The 14,366-nt window shown below is 40.8% G+C and overlaps 1 protein-coding gene across 1 annotated transcript in view; it reads right to left on the reverse strand.

Annotated features, from left to right (window-relative positions):
• LOC132401346 (dynein axonemal heavy chain 6-like) overlaps positions 1-14,045 on the reverse strand; it is a 545,526-nt gene extending 531,481 nt beyond the window's left edge. The window contains exon 1 of the mRNA XM_059983475.1: positions 13,908-14,045. The gene's annotated coding sequence lies outside the window, so the exon portion shown is untranslated. The remainder of the gene's footprint in view (positions 1-13,907) is intronic.
• Between the last annotated feature and the right edge of the window lie 321 nt (positions 14,046-14,366).

The raw sequence follows: 14,366 nt of genomic DNA on the forward strand, positions 1-14,366 counted from the left end.
GAAGATACAGCCAGAAATATCGGATAGAATTAGACAAGAATGGGAAAAAGAACTTCGATGTAATATATCAACAGATAAATGGGAAAAAATTTTACAAATGGTTAATTCCTCCTCTATTTGTGCTAAACATGCTTTAATACAATTTAAAATTGTACATAGAGCTTATATGTCTAAAGATAAACTTGCCCGATTTTATTCGCATATTAATCCTCAATGTGACAGATGTCACTTAGAAGTGGCTTCATTGACTCACATGTTTTGGACATGTCCCACTTTACATAACTATTGGAAGGACATTTTTGATGTCATTTCCTCAGTATGGAATATCGATTTACAACCCCATTTTATTACTGCAATTTTCGGTATACCAAATGAAGATGGCAATCAGCTTTCCCCTTCAATCAGACGAATGATTGCCTTTGTAACATTAATTGCCAGAAGGTCTATATTACAAAACTGGAAAGAAGTAAATCCTCCTACTACATTTCAGTGGTTCTCCCAAACTATTTCTTATCTGAGTTTGGAAAAAATCAGAAGCACTATCTTTGATTCTTCAATTAAATTTGAAGAAACCTGGGGACCATTTATTCGACACTTTCATATGAATTAATTTGGCTTATTTCAGATCCTTTTCTCTACTTATACTTGTTCAGGTATGGAGTTCTGGAGTTCTTTTCTTGACACCTTTATATATTTATAAAGTGCTATTATTGCCCATGTTAGTTTTAGTTTAGTATTTTTTTTCAATATATATTTTTTCTCATATATAATTTCAATTTTTTTTTTCTTCTTTTTTCGACGATTATTTTTGTTTTTCATATATATTTATATAGACTTGATTGATTTATGTACCTTTTGTTGATGGATGTTCTAATAGGATATTATTATCCTATTACTAATGTAATCTCAAGTTTATTGAATCTGTAATCTATTCATTATTTTGTGTTGTTTTTTTTTTATATATGAAATTTAATAAAAAGATTGAAAAAGAAAGAAAAGAGAAAAGAGTAGCCAACGTTTCAGGCCGAGACCCTTCATCAGGAAGAATGTATGTGATTCAACTGCAGACTATATGCATTGACTGTTTGTTCTCATTCCCATGTCTGCCTCAGACTCTGAACTATTCTCTTTCTGTTGTAATGATCTCTCTAGCACAAACATGAAACAAATCTTCTCTTTCACAACAGTATAGGTTCATGACTGAATTCCAAAGGCACAGTGCTGCAACATCAAATGCTTTCTAAAGGTCAAGGTATAAAGAATATCACTCAGTAGTTCTTTTACACGCTCAAACCTGTCAGGCATATTCTAGTCTTCTGCACTGCAACAGCAGAGACATTTTTATCTTTAATTGTGTAACCAAAATGAAAGGTCAACATCCACAGTGCGGGTGACCACCTAGGCTGGACAAAGCAAAATTGATCATATCTTAAATCAGTACATAATGATTTAAAAGCTTGAAAGGTACTCAGAAGAAAGGAATGCAGAGGATCAGTCAAAGCAATGTGATCAATCATTAAGTCTCTGAACTGGTGGATCTATTGAGAGCATATAGGATACTTCAGCACTGAGTATGGAAAATAAGAGCATGGACTTCATGTTCTGTAGGCACATTAGGCCACAGTTGTCACTGACTTCATCAAAACATGCAGATGAAAATATGCCTTTGAGAACATTTTGGTCATACCCAAACCTAAAGCTGTGGATGAACTAGATTTTGCAGTCTGCTGAGGGCTAGATCTGTGACATTCAAGACCAGTGTTCCAGAACTATACAAGAAGTCCAGGTACAACTTACAAAAGGCTATTTTAAGACCAAGAAAACAATTCCGATTGAAGTTAGAGACAGAATCATATGCACATCAGCTCTCCCAGGATTTGCAGGCCATTACTTTCTTCAAGGCAAAACCTAACATCACGAGTGGCTGTGAAGCTTCACTCCTAAACGAGCTCAATGCCTTTTATGCATGCTTTGATAGGGAGGATAAAATAACACCTGTGCAAATCACTGTAGCATCTGGTAACCCCGTGATCTCTGTCTTGGATGCTGACCATCACAAGGTGTCAGGCCCTGATGGTATAAGTTTTTGCAAATAAAATGAGGTGAGGTGTTTTATGTTTTAAAAAAACAGTAACAACTCATTTATTGTACTCCCAACACTGCACGCAAAAACCGTGGTAACAGAACTTCAAGTAATATGTCATCACATCCGATCAACCTCTTAAAGTGAACCCCACCTCACGATCAATGGTTGTGAATTATGTACGTTTACACCAATTACATTATCCTACATAGGCCCTCCCAGAATTCACTAAAACTGCATGGAGAGCCTGTCAAGAGTCGAACGAGCCACCCTCAGAGCAGCCATTAAAGAACGGTGAAACCACTCGCACAGGCCATTGGATTGTGGATGATACGCCATGGTGTGATGTAACTGAACACCAAGATTCTGGGCCATTGCAGCCCAGATGTCTGATGTGAATCGGGGACCATGATCAGAGGAAATATCAGATGGAGTGCCAACCAGGCAACCCAAATGCTGATGAATACCCTAGCTATGTCTGTGCCATTGTGAACTCTGGAAGAATGAGCTCTGGCCACAGTCCACCATGGTAAGGAGGTGGGTGAAACCGCAGGTAAGGCCAACAAGGTCCACATTGATATGGTCAAACTGTTGCACAGGGACCTCAAACATTGGCAATCACACCTGGACATGATGGCTAATTTTTGCCCACTGGCACTCCACGCAGGCTGCAGTTGAATCACATATATTCTTTCTAAGGCTGTACCACACAAACTCTAGTGAAACCAGTTTATGTGAGGCCCTCCAGTCAAGATGCAAAAGGCCATGTATGCAGTTAAAAACAGTCCACCTCCTGTTTGGGGGTACTACGGGGTGAAGGCAACCAGTTGAGACATCACACAGGAGAGAAACCCAATCTTCCCCAAAATTAATATCAGCCAGCCACAAGCCCATAACTGCTGTTCATTAAGCCTGACTTCTGGGTAAGTAGCTTGGTTGGATGCCATCCCAACATAGTCAAATCCTATATGTATGGCCTCAATGGTTGGCTATGAGGGGCAATCAGCCCCTGCATTATTTTACTCTTGATATGTTGTATATCAGCTGTGAACTCAAATATATAGGTGAGGTGGTGTTGTTGCCATGCAGACTGAGGTTTTGATATTTTGGCCATTGCGTGCACAAAGGGTTTGTGGTCGATGAACACTGTGAAATGGCAACCCTTTAGAAGAAAACAAAAATGACAGACAGCCAGAGAGATCAAGAAGCTCATGATCAAACAAATTACTTCCTTCTGGGGGATGAAGCAGGCTAAAAATGGCAACTAACTGCTCATGCACAGCACCCACAGCACAGTCTGAAGCGTCAGTAGTAATGGCTCTGATTGCATTGGGGAGCGGGTGCGCCAGTACAGTCACATTGGAAAAAGCTTGTTTTTTTATCATCAAATGCCCTATTCATGTCTGCTAACCAGTCAAACACTTGATTCAGGGTATTATCCTTAAGCGCACTATACAGGATTCAAGTTCAACTCCTGTAGTTTTTAGTAGTGCAGGATGGTGGGAAATCCATAATAGCAGCTACTTTGATGCATCGGTTGACAACCCAGACTGGCATTTAACAGGGTTAATAATCAACCTGTGCTGGCTTAACTGCTCGAAAAGTGTGCGGAGATGAGATAAGTGTTTGTATTTCAATACACCGGCAACAAGTATGTCATCCAGGTAAACAAGAAGAAACTCTATGTCTTTTAACACAGAGTCCATCAGCTGGTGGAAGGTCTGTGCTGCATTTTCCAGTCCACATGGCATGCAGTTCTAAAATACAATTAAAATAAAAAGAATAAATAGAAGATGTAGTAAAAGTAATATATTTGACTATCTGGAAGATGCTGTCCAAGGAATCGTTGTTCACTGGTGCCATCTTGATACTATTTTGTTTCCAAAACCCCAGCAGTTTCAAAATGACAGCATTGGTCAACATGTTTAATAACTTTGGAATTGTCCCAGAACATCAATGTCATCAATGTAGAGTTCCACAAATAAAATTACGTGAGGCATTTTATATTTAAGAAAAACTGTAACAACTCTCTTATTGTACTCCAAACACTGAACACAAAAAGTGCAGCAACAGAACTTAACATAATACGTCATCACATCTGACCAGTCCCTTAAAGTGAACTCTAAAGGCCAATTTACATTTCTGTGTCGAACCTACGCATTAGGTACAGCTTAGCCGCATACCCTATGCCGTAGCCTGTTGCGCACCTCTCCAAAAATGTAATTACACATCACGGCAACGCAGACCATAACAACTGTGATTGGTCCGATTGGTAGCATCACATTTCCTCCTACACATTTCCAATTGCTTCTTCTCGTCAAATTGTCAAATCTACCTGCCGACATCCGAAAATATTTGAAATGCATTTCCTTGTCCATGTCTCTCAGTGGCTGGACAAGCACAGAGAATTCACCCTCCTGCCTCAGTCCGTTCAATGGTCGTACACACCATCTCCTCCGACATCTTCTCTCTTTTCTGTGTTGCAGTAACTTCAATAAAAGTGACTCTTGTTCAACATTTATTAGCTCCAACGCCATAACTCCATGTTGCGCTCAGTTTCAGTCGCCATTGTTTGAAGTACACAAAGAAACTCAACACGAAGAAATTCAACACAGTGGCATAGAAACCCCACTGCCAACTAGCATTTTGGCTATGAATTGCAGAGCAACGTAGACACACCAATGCACAAGAATAAATGCTTACAACAGCGTAGGCCACTTGCATAGGCTACGGCGTAAAGCCTAGGCAGAAGTATAAATCAGCCTTAACTCAACATCGGTGGTTGTGAATTATATATGTTGCCACCAATTCCATTACTCTATAATGCTATACCTAGTTGAGTAGTGAAAACCTGTTCCAACCAACTGGCGGGTGTGTTCAAGGACATTATCAATTTCTCACTGCTGCAGTTAGAGGTTCCTACCTGCTTTGAAAGTGCATCAATCATACCAGAACCCAAGAAGAGCAGGGTGAACTGCTTCAATGATTATCACCCAATGGCACCCACATCTACTACGAAGGTGCTTTGAGAGTTTGGTCATAGACAGAATCAACTCCTACCTAAGCAATGAACTGGATGGACCCTGCCAACCACACAATAAGTCTACAGCGGATACAATCTCACTGACTCTCCACTCGGCCTCGGATCACCTGGACAAAAGTGATACTTATGTCAGGTAACACACACAAAATGCTGGTGGAACACATTCATCAGTCCTGACGAAGGGCCTCAGCCCAAAATGTCGACAGCGCTTCTCCCTATAGATGCTGCCTGGCCTGCTGCGTTCCACCAGCATTTTGTGTGTGTTGCTTGAATTTCCAGCATCGGCAGATTTCCTTGTGTTTGACTTATGTCAGGTTGCTGTTTATTGATTACAGTCAGTGTTCAACACATTGATACCCTCAGTTCTAATCAACAAGCTCCAAATCCTGGGCCTCTGTACCTCTCTCCATAACGGAATCCTTAACTTCCTCATTGGGAGACCACAATTATTGCAAATTGGAAATAATATCTCCTCCTTGCTAAGAATCAGCATTGGTGCACCTCAAGGAAGCGTGCTTAGCCCACTGATCTACTCTCTCTACATCCACAACTGTGAGCTCAAATGCCATCTGTAAATTTGCCAACAACATGACTATTGCTGGCAGAACTTCAGATGGTGACGAGGAGGCATACAGGAGGGAGATAAGTAAGCTGGTTGACTGGTGCCACAACAACAAACTTGCATTCAACATCAGTACAACCAAAGAATTGAATGTGGAATTCAGGAGAGGTCAATGGAACACACATCTGTACTCGGCGAGAGATCAGCAGTGGAAAGGGTGATCAGTTTCAAGTTCCTGGGTGTCTGATCTATCCCGGGCTCAACATATTGACCAAAGAAGACATGGCAGCAGCTTTATTTCATTATGAGTTAGAGGAGACTTGGTACGTCATCAGACACTCTCACAAATTTCTATAGATGTATCGTGGAAAGTACTCCACAATATGGAGGGTCCGGCGCACAGGATCAGAAAAAACTGCATATATATAAACTCAGCCAGCTCCATCATGGGCACTAGCCTCCCCAGCATCAAGGACATCTTCAAAGGGTGAAGCCTCAAGAAGGCAAGCCATATCATTAAGGACACCTATCACCTAGGACATGTGTTCTCCTTCCACATTCAAAATTTCAGGAACAGCTTCTTCCCCTCTACCTTCAGATTTTTGAATAGATAATGAACCCATGTATATTACCTCACTGTTTTTTTTCTTTTTGCTCTCATTTTGCATTACTTATTTAATTTAACTTCTATGTATAATTGTAAGTTATAACTTTTTTATATAATATGTATTGCAATGTACCGGTGCTGCAAAACAACAAATTTCACTGCATATGCCAGTGATATTAAACCTGATTTTGATTCTGATTCCATAAGGCCATAAGATATAGGAGCAGAATTAGGCCATTTGGCCGTTCAAGGCTGCTCTGCCATTTTATCATGCTTGATCCAATCTCCTGCCTTCCCCCTCACCAAACCCCTACATGCCCTGATCAATCAAAAATCTATCAATCTCTGCCTTAAATATGCATAAAGACTTGGCCTCCACAGCTGTCTGTGACAATTAATTTCACATATTCACCACTCTCTGGCTAAAGAAACTTCTCATCATAGGAAACATCCTCTCCACATCCACTCTATCGAGCCCTTTCACCATCCAATACATTCTTAATTAGATCACCCCTCCTTCTTTGAATTCTAGTGAATACAGAACCATCAAATGCTCTTTTTATGATAAGCCATACAATCCTGGAATCATTTTTGTGAACCTCCTTTGAAACCTTTCCAGTTTCAGCACATCCTTTCTAAAGGGCCCAAAACTGCTCACAATGCTCCAAGCAAGGCCTCACCAGTGCTTTATAAAGTTTCAACATTACATCTTTATATTCTAGTCCTCTAGAAATGAATGCTAACATCGCATTTGCCTTCCTCACCACAGACTCAACCTGCAGAGAGTGATGAACAATTGGAACAAGATACCAGAGGAAGTAGGTGGAGGTAGATGCTTTTACAATATTTAAGGAGCATTTGTACAGGTACTTGGATAGGAAAGACAAAAAAGGAAACAATCCTATTGCAGGAAAATTGGATTAGCATGTATAGGCATCACAAACAGTGTGACAATTTGGGCTGTAAGGGACTGTTTCCTGTGCTGTGCCTTTCTATGAATCTGTGAAAACTGAAATCAATGGGAGTAATGAGGAAATCTCGCTGCTGACTTGGGCAAAATCAAGTGGAAGTTGTGGATGTTAGTAAAGGCTCTCAGCACAAGACTATAACAGTCCAACCATCTTCAGTTGCTTATTAAAGACCTTCCTTCTATCATGTTATAACTAATGATTGACTACGTCTTTGCAGCTCCTCAAATAATGAGGCAGTCTGTGCAGTGAATGCAGTAAGTTCAGAACAACATTCATACAAGCCCCTGATGATGCGGATAGTAGCAACTGCACTGCTTGTTTACAACTTGCTCTGAAACAGGCTTGAGGGGTTGTGATAAGGAGAGAACAAAAACAATTCTCTTCAATCAGGGTACAAGAATTAAACTACAGTAACAAATCTGAAATGCAGTAGAATAAGAGACTGCTGAAAAATAAATAAGATCAACAAGGTGATTAAGAGATTTCTTCTTTGAACAATTCCTCACATTGTGTAGCATTGTGTGTGTGAGTGACAGGTTCCCATTGGGCAAGAGAATATATTATTGTCACAAACTGACATGCTGATTAAAGCAGCATGATCAACCATCCAGCTGGAAGAAACAAGACAGCAAAGTAGTGACTGAGAGAAAATGTAATGTATTTAGGTCAATACCTCATATACACTGTCAGTCTTATTTTAGCAAGAGCTCAGTATTTTGAAAATTGTAAATACCAGACTGTAATTTCAAAATAAATCAAATGCAATCAATGCTGAACATCACAACAGAAAGAAGTCATCATAAACAACTTTTGAATGCACTAATGTCATCAGGTCCATTTTCCACACTGCAGAAGGTTGGACTGGGCTGTACGTCGTGGAAAATCGTCATAAAAATATAGGGGTACAAGTTGATCATTTGGCTCTTCCAGTCTACTCCGCCATGCAAGTTAATCATACTCTTCATCCAAATCTTGTATCCTTTCTCCCCATGTCCCTTAATCCTCTAGCTCCAAGAACAATATCTAGCACCTCCTCGAATACATTTATGGTAACATCTGCTTTTTGTGGTGGAGACTTCCACAGGTTCACCAGGCTCTGGGAGTGAAGACATTTCTCCTTATCTCATTCCAATGTAACTTACCCCCTTAGACTGTAACTCCTGGTCCTGGATTCCCCTAACATTCCTCACCATCAGGAACATCCATCTTGCACCTAATCTATCTCAGTCCTGTTGGAATTTGGTAACTTCAGATGAGATATCCTCTTTCTCTTCTAAACTCCTGTGTATAAATACCTAATTTCTCCAATCTCTCCTGATTCATCAATCTCAACATCCCAGGAGTCAGGCTGGTGAAACCTTACTGAACTCCTTCACAGCAAGAATATCCTTCCTCAGAAACAGAGACACAATAGTCCTTAATACTGAAGGTATGGTCTCATCAAGGCACTGTACAATTGCAGCAAGACATCCCCTGCTCCTGTACTCAAATCTTCTCACTGTGAAGGCCAGCAATGCATTTCCCTTCTAAATTGTCTGCTGCACCTATATGTTTTAAGTAACTGGTTCTCAAGAGCACCCAGCTCTCTTTGAATCTCCTCCCTTCCCAATCTCTTGCTATTCAGGAAACAAGAAGAAAGCATGCTTTTTCAGAAGTGTGTGGAGATTCATAATGTCATTAAAAACTCCGACAAACTTCTACAGATGTATGATGGATTCTAAGTATTCTAACCAGTTGCATTATGACCTGATGTGGGCACTCTAATGCAGAGAAACGCAAGACACAACAGAAAGTAGTGGATTTACTACTTTCCTACGGGTACAGCTCTCCCCACCATTAAGAACATCTCTAAGTTGTGATGTCTCTGAAGACAACATCCATCATGAAGGACCACCACCATTCAGTCCATGCCCTTTTCTCGTCACTGCCTTTGGGCAGAAGGTACAGGAGTCTGGAGTTCCATGCTTCAAAGTTCAACAAAATAACAACAGCTTCTTCCTCACTGCCATCAGGTTCTTGAATTGAACTGAAAATCCTTAGCAACACCTCAGACTATATTTCCCACAAAATGTGTTAATATTGTGATCTTTATTTTTATTTTGCCATTTAAGTTATGTATAACACATGTTAATTTAAGTTTATATGCTTTATGTGTGTCATATTTGTAACATACAATCCTGTTCATGCAAAATAAAGTTAATTTTCTTGGAATTTATACCCTGGGAGTGTATAACCATGATAATTTAACTTGATAATCTTCCTTCCTACTATTGTCACCAAAGTTGATAGCCTCACATTGATCTACATTATACTGCATTTGCCAGGTATCTGCTCAGTTTCTCAACCTGGCAAATCACCCTGGAGCCACTCTCCATCCTCCTCACTGCGCACCCTTTCTTCCAGCTTTGTCATCTGCAGACTTGAGAATATTATACACACTTTCCTCAACTAAACCACAACAGCATGCAGCATGAAAAGCTGGAATTTCAGCACTGATCTCTGTGTACCCACTAGTCACTACAAGCCATTGGGAAAATACTTTTTTATTCTTACTCTTTGCCTCCTGTTGGCCAACAAGTTTTCTATCAATACCAATTTCATGTGCTTTAATTCTCAACACTAGTCTCAGACATGGGAGCTTATCGAAAAATTCTGAACGTCTAAATGCACCTCACCCACTGGTTCTCTCTCATCTGTCTGTTTGTTATATCTTCAAAGTGCTCCTGTAATTTGTCAACATGATTTCCCTTTTTTCAATTCCTTTTGACTTTCTCCTGTTATCCCTCTCCAAGTGCTCTACTATTACATCTTTTGCGGTGGACTCCTGCATTTTCCCACCAATGATGTCAGGCCGAAGGAGCTATAATTCTCCCTTTTCTCTCCTTCTGTCTTTTGAAAGGTGGGGTTGCATTAGCTACCTTCTAGAGAACTTTGGAAAATTATCATAAAAGCTTCCACTATTCCTGGCGCCACATCCTGAAGTACTCAGAAATATTGTTTATTAGACCCTAGGGATTGCTTACTCTTCAATTCCCTCTATTTTCCTAGCATAATTTATCTACTAATACTGATTTGATTGAAGTTCTCCTTTTCATTGGATCCAGTGTTCACCAACATTTCTAGGTAGTTCTTTGTATCCTTCTTTGTTAGGACAAAATTTGTATTTAATTAGTCTGCCATTTCTTTATTTTCCAATATAAATTCCCCTTTTTCTGTTTGTAAAGGAACCACAGTATACTTTTCTTATTACAAGCTTTCTTGGAAAACAAAAGGGTTCCAGTTTTACAGACATCCATAAATCATTTTTGTCATAAGTCAAAATTACTCAACATGGTAAATACACCTCCACAGTAGTGTAATAAGTGGCATCAAAAGCACACAAGGCTGATAAGAAAGAATAATTACTACAAGTGGAGAGAGATGAAACTAGTTTTACTGTTTGTAGGAATTAATGTATGTACTTTCCATTTTTACAGTTGCAGTCTCTGCAAACTTACTCTGTTTTTCCCTTCTTAATCAATCCCTTTTATCTTGCTTTACTGAATTAAACTGTTTCCAATCCTAAAGTTTGCTTCTTTTACTGGCCATTTTTATAGCTCTACTTTAAGCCTAGGATTAAAGTAAATAATTTTAGGCTTGTTAGTCTGTTATCAATGGTAGGGAAATTATTGTATATATATTTTTGAAGAACAGGATTAATCTATCAGAGGTAGTCACCACAGATTTGTTCATGGGAGATCCCATTCTGACTAATTTAGTTTGAAGAGGTAACTAAATATACTGATAAACACAATGCAGTTGATGCGGTTAATCAGCAAATTCATCACTAAGTTTGCAGATGGTAGTGTGGAGGGTAGTCAGGCTAAAGGATGATATTGATGCGTCAGTGAAATGGGCTGAGAAATCGCAGATGGAGTTTAATCCTGATAAATCAGAGGTGATGCATTTTTGGAGTACTAAGGAGGATAGGACATTCATCACAACTGTTAAACGTCCTGGGGAGTATTGAGCAACAGATGAAAGTGCAGGTGGATAACATAGTTAAGAAGGAATATGGGCTACTGAGCTTCATTAGTCAGGGCACTGAAGACTAGACAACAGGTTTATGCTCAAACTTTATGACATATTGGTCAGACCTCAGATGAAGTATGGTGTGCAGTTCTGGTCACCACACTATAGGAAGGATATAATGGCACTAGAGAGAATGCAGAGGAGATTCACCAGGATGTTGCCTAGATGAAGCATTTTAATTATGAGGAGAGATTGGACAGGTTTAGTGTGTTTTTCCAAAAATGGAAGAGGTTAAGAAGAGATAGGACTGACCAATGTAAAATTATGAGAGCTATAGATAGGTAGGCTATAGGAAATGTTTCACCTTATCTGAGCTAGATAAAACTAGAGGACACTGATTTAAGGTAAAGGGAAAGAGATTTTGACAGGATATAAGTGAACCTTCTGCAGCTAGAGAGTGGCAAGAGCCTGGAATGCAGCACTGGCAATGAGTGGTTGAAGCCTGGCCACTCACAGCATTTAAGAAGTGCCTAGACAAACACCTGAATTGCACGGCATGGAAGATAAGGCAAGTGTGAGATTTTAATCAGTGAGCCGAGGAAAAGCAAATGGATTTCAATACAAAATGCATGAGGTGATTTCACTCCTTAGAAGGGCTAGCTTATAGGAGTCTAACTGGACACACTGGAGGTTGTGGTACAGCAAAGGACCCTACGGAAAATCCTGGCAATTCTGGACAATGTTTCGCACCCTCTGCATGCCATTTTGGCTGAACAGAGGGGCATTTATAGTATAGAGTAACACAACTGCTCTGCTCCAATAAGGTCATTCCTACCCTCTGCTATTAGGCTCTATAATGAGTCACCCTCTAGCTGGGGAAGTGATGACCCCCTTCTGTTAGACTGTCATGGGTAATTTATTTTTTATTCTTTACTTCTCTTCTAATACTTGTATATTTATATATCTGTGCTCTGTAATGCTGCCGTGACACTGTAATTCCCTTTGGGATCAATAATGTATCTATCTATCTTAGTGCCCTCCACTAGGTAGTGTAATAGAACAGAGGAACCTCGGAGTACAGATGTTCAGTTTGCTGAAGTGGCATCACAGGTAGACATGGTGGTGGAAAAGGCACTTAGCATGCTGACCTTCATCAGTGAGGGCACTGAGTACACAATTTGGAGTATTATGTTATATAAGTTGTTGGTGAGGCCACATTTGGAGTACTGTGTACAGTTTTGGTCACCCTGTTATAAAAAAGTACGTGGTTAAACTGGAAAGAGAGAAGGAAAGATTTACAAGGATGTTGGCTAGACTACAGGTCAGTCATGTCCCTTCCTACCTCCTCCACTGCAGGGAAAATTGACCAAACCTGTTACAGGGAGAGGTTGGCCAAACTAGGTCTTTATTCTTGGAACACAGGAGAATGAGAGTAACCTTGTAGAACTGTTTAAAATTACAAGAGGTACCGATAAGGTGGATGGCAAAAGCCTTTTTCCAAGGTAGGGGAATACAAAACTACGGTTCTTGAGTTTAGGGTGATTAAGGAAAAAATTAAAAGGAAACAGAGGGGCAACTTATGCACAGAAGGTGGTATGTGGAATGAGTTCCCAGAAGAAATTATTAAGAAAAGTACAATAGTATCCTTTAAGAACACTGGAGAGGCAGACTTAGAGGGATATAGGTCAAATACAGGAAATTGGTAATAGCCAGGTTGACACTGTGGTCAGCATGGATTGGTTGGGCTGAATGACTAATATGTGTTATATGAGTGCCTACTGGTTGCATTTGGTAAAGAAACATTTGTATTCATGGGTTGTGGCACTGAGTATAAGAATCGGAAAGTCATGTTTCTGTTATATGAAACTTCGGTCAGGCCACATGTGGAGCACTGTCTACAGTTCTGGTTGCCACCTTACAAGGATTATGTGCTTTGATGAGGGTACACAAGAGGTTTGTCAGGTTACTGCCTGGATTGGAGAGTACTAGCTATAAGGAGAGGTTGAACAAACTTGTTTTGTACAGGGACCTGGAGGCTGATGGGATTATATTAAATTATGAGGCATTGTTAAGACAGATAGAATCCTTTTCCCTGGGTGGATATGTATAACACTAGCGGGCAGAGGTATAAGGTGAAATGGGAAGTTCAAAAGAGGTGTGTGAGGCCAGTTTTGTATTTATACAGAGTGGTAGGTGTTTGGAGGAACTGAATGGTGGTGGTGAAAGCAGATATGATAGTGGGATTTACACAGTTGTTAGATGGACACATGAATATGCTAGAATGTAGGAATATGGATCTATGTGGAGGCAGAAAAATTAGTTTAATTTGGCATCATGGTCAGCACAGACGGTGAGTCCAAGGGCCCGTTCTCTGTCACCCTTTGCTTCTTTTTCAGGACCTCCCAGCTATGGACTGCTATGTTCGAAAGTGGCCCCTGCTAACCTGAGCTAAAATGAAAACAGATGGGCTAAATCAGCTATAAAGACAGGTAAGCACTCTATCGGGGAGCGCTGAGCGTTAAAAACGCCAGAGAGCGGGCGGTAAACGCGCCGCCCTCGACGGGCGGCAAGGTCCCACATTCCCAGAGAGCTCCGCCGATTGCCGGGCGGGTTGAAAGAGCCCCTGTCACCTCTGCCTCCCGGGAGGACAGCTCTCCGGCTCCGATCGGACGTTTGGGGCGAATCGGTCCCCGGACTGATCCTCCACTTGTTCTGCGGCCGCCGATCTCACCAGCAGCCGCTAGGCCGAGTTCAGGGTTGGCGTCGCGCCGTCGCCAGGCAACGGGGCGCGCGAACGAGGGAGCGCGCTCACCAACCGCCAGATCAGCGACAGGCTGAGTGAGGGGAGGATGGCTAACAGCTACAGTCCCGACGAGAGTCTGACTGAAGGGAGTGGGATTGACAAAGATGGATTGACTGAGGGGAAGGTGACTGACAGAAAAGATAAAAGAGATGAAATTCACCTCAAACGATCCATACCTTAGCAACACACATAAGCATCTGCAGGTTATCTCTTGTTTCTGAATCCATACCTCAGTAACAGCTGGTGTTAACTCCTTTGGTTGATAGAGGTTAACAGAATTTTCAAC

This window comes from Hypanus sabinus, chromosome 10 (assembly GCF_030144855.1).
Source record: "Hypanus sabinus isolate sHypSab1 chromosome 10, sHypSab1.hap1, whole genome shotgun sequence".
NCBI lineage: Eukaryota > Metazoa > Chordata > Chondrichthyes > Myliobatiformes > Dasyatidae > Hypanus > Hypanus sabinus.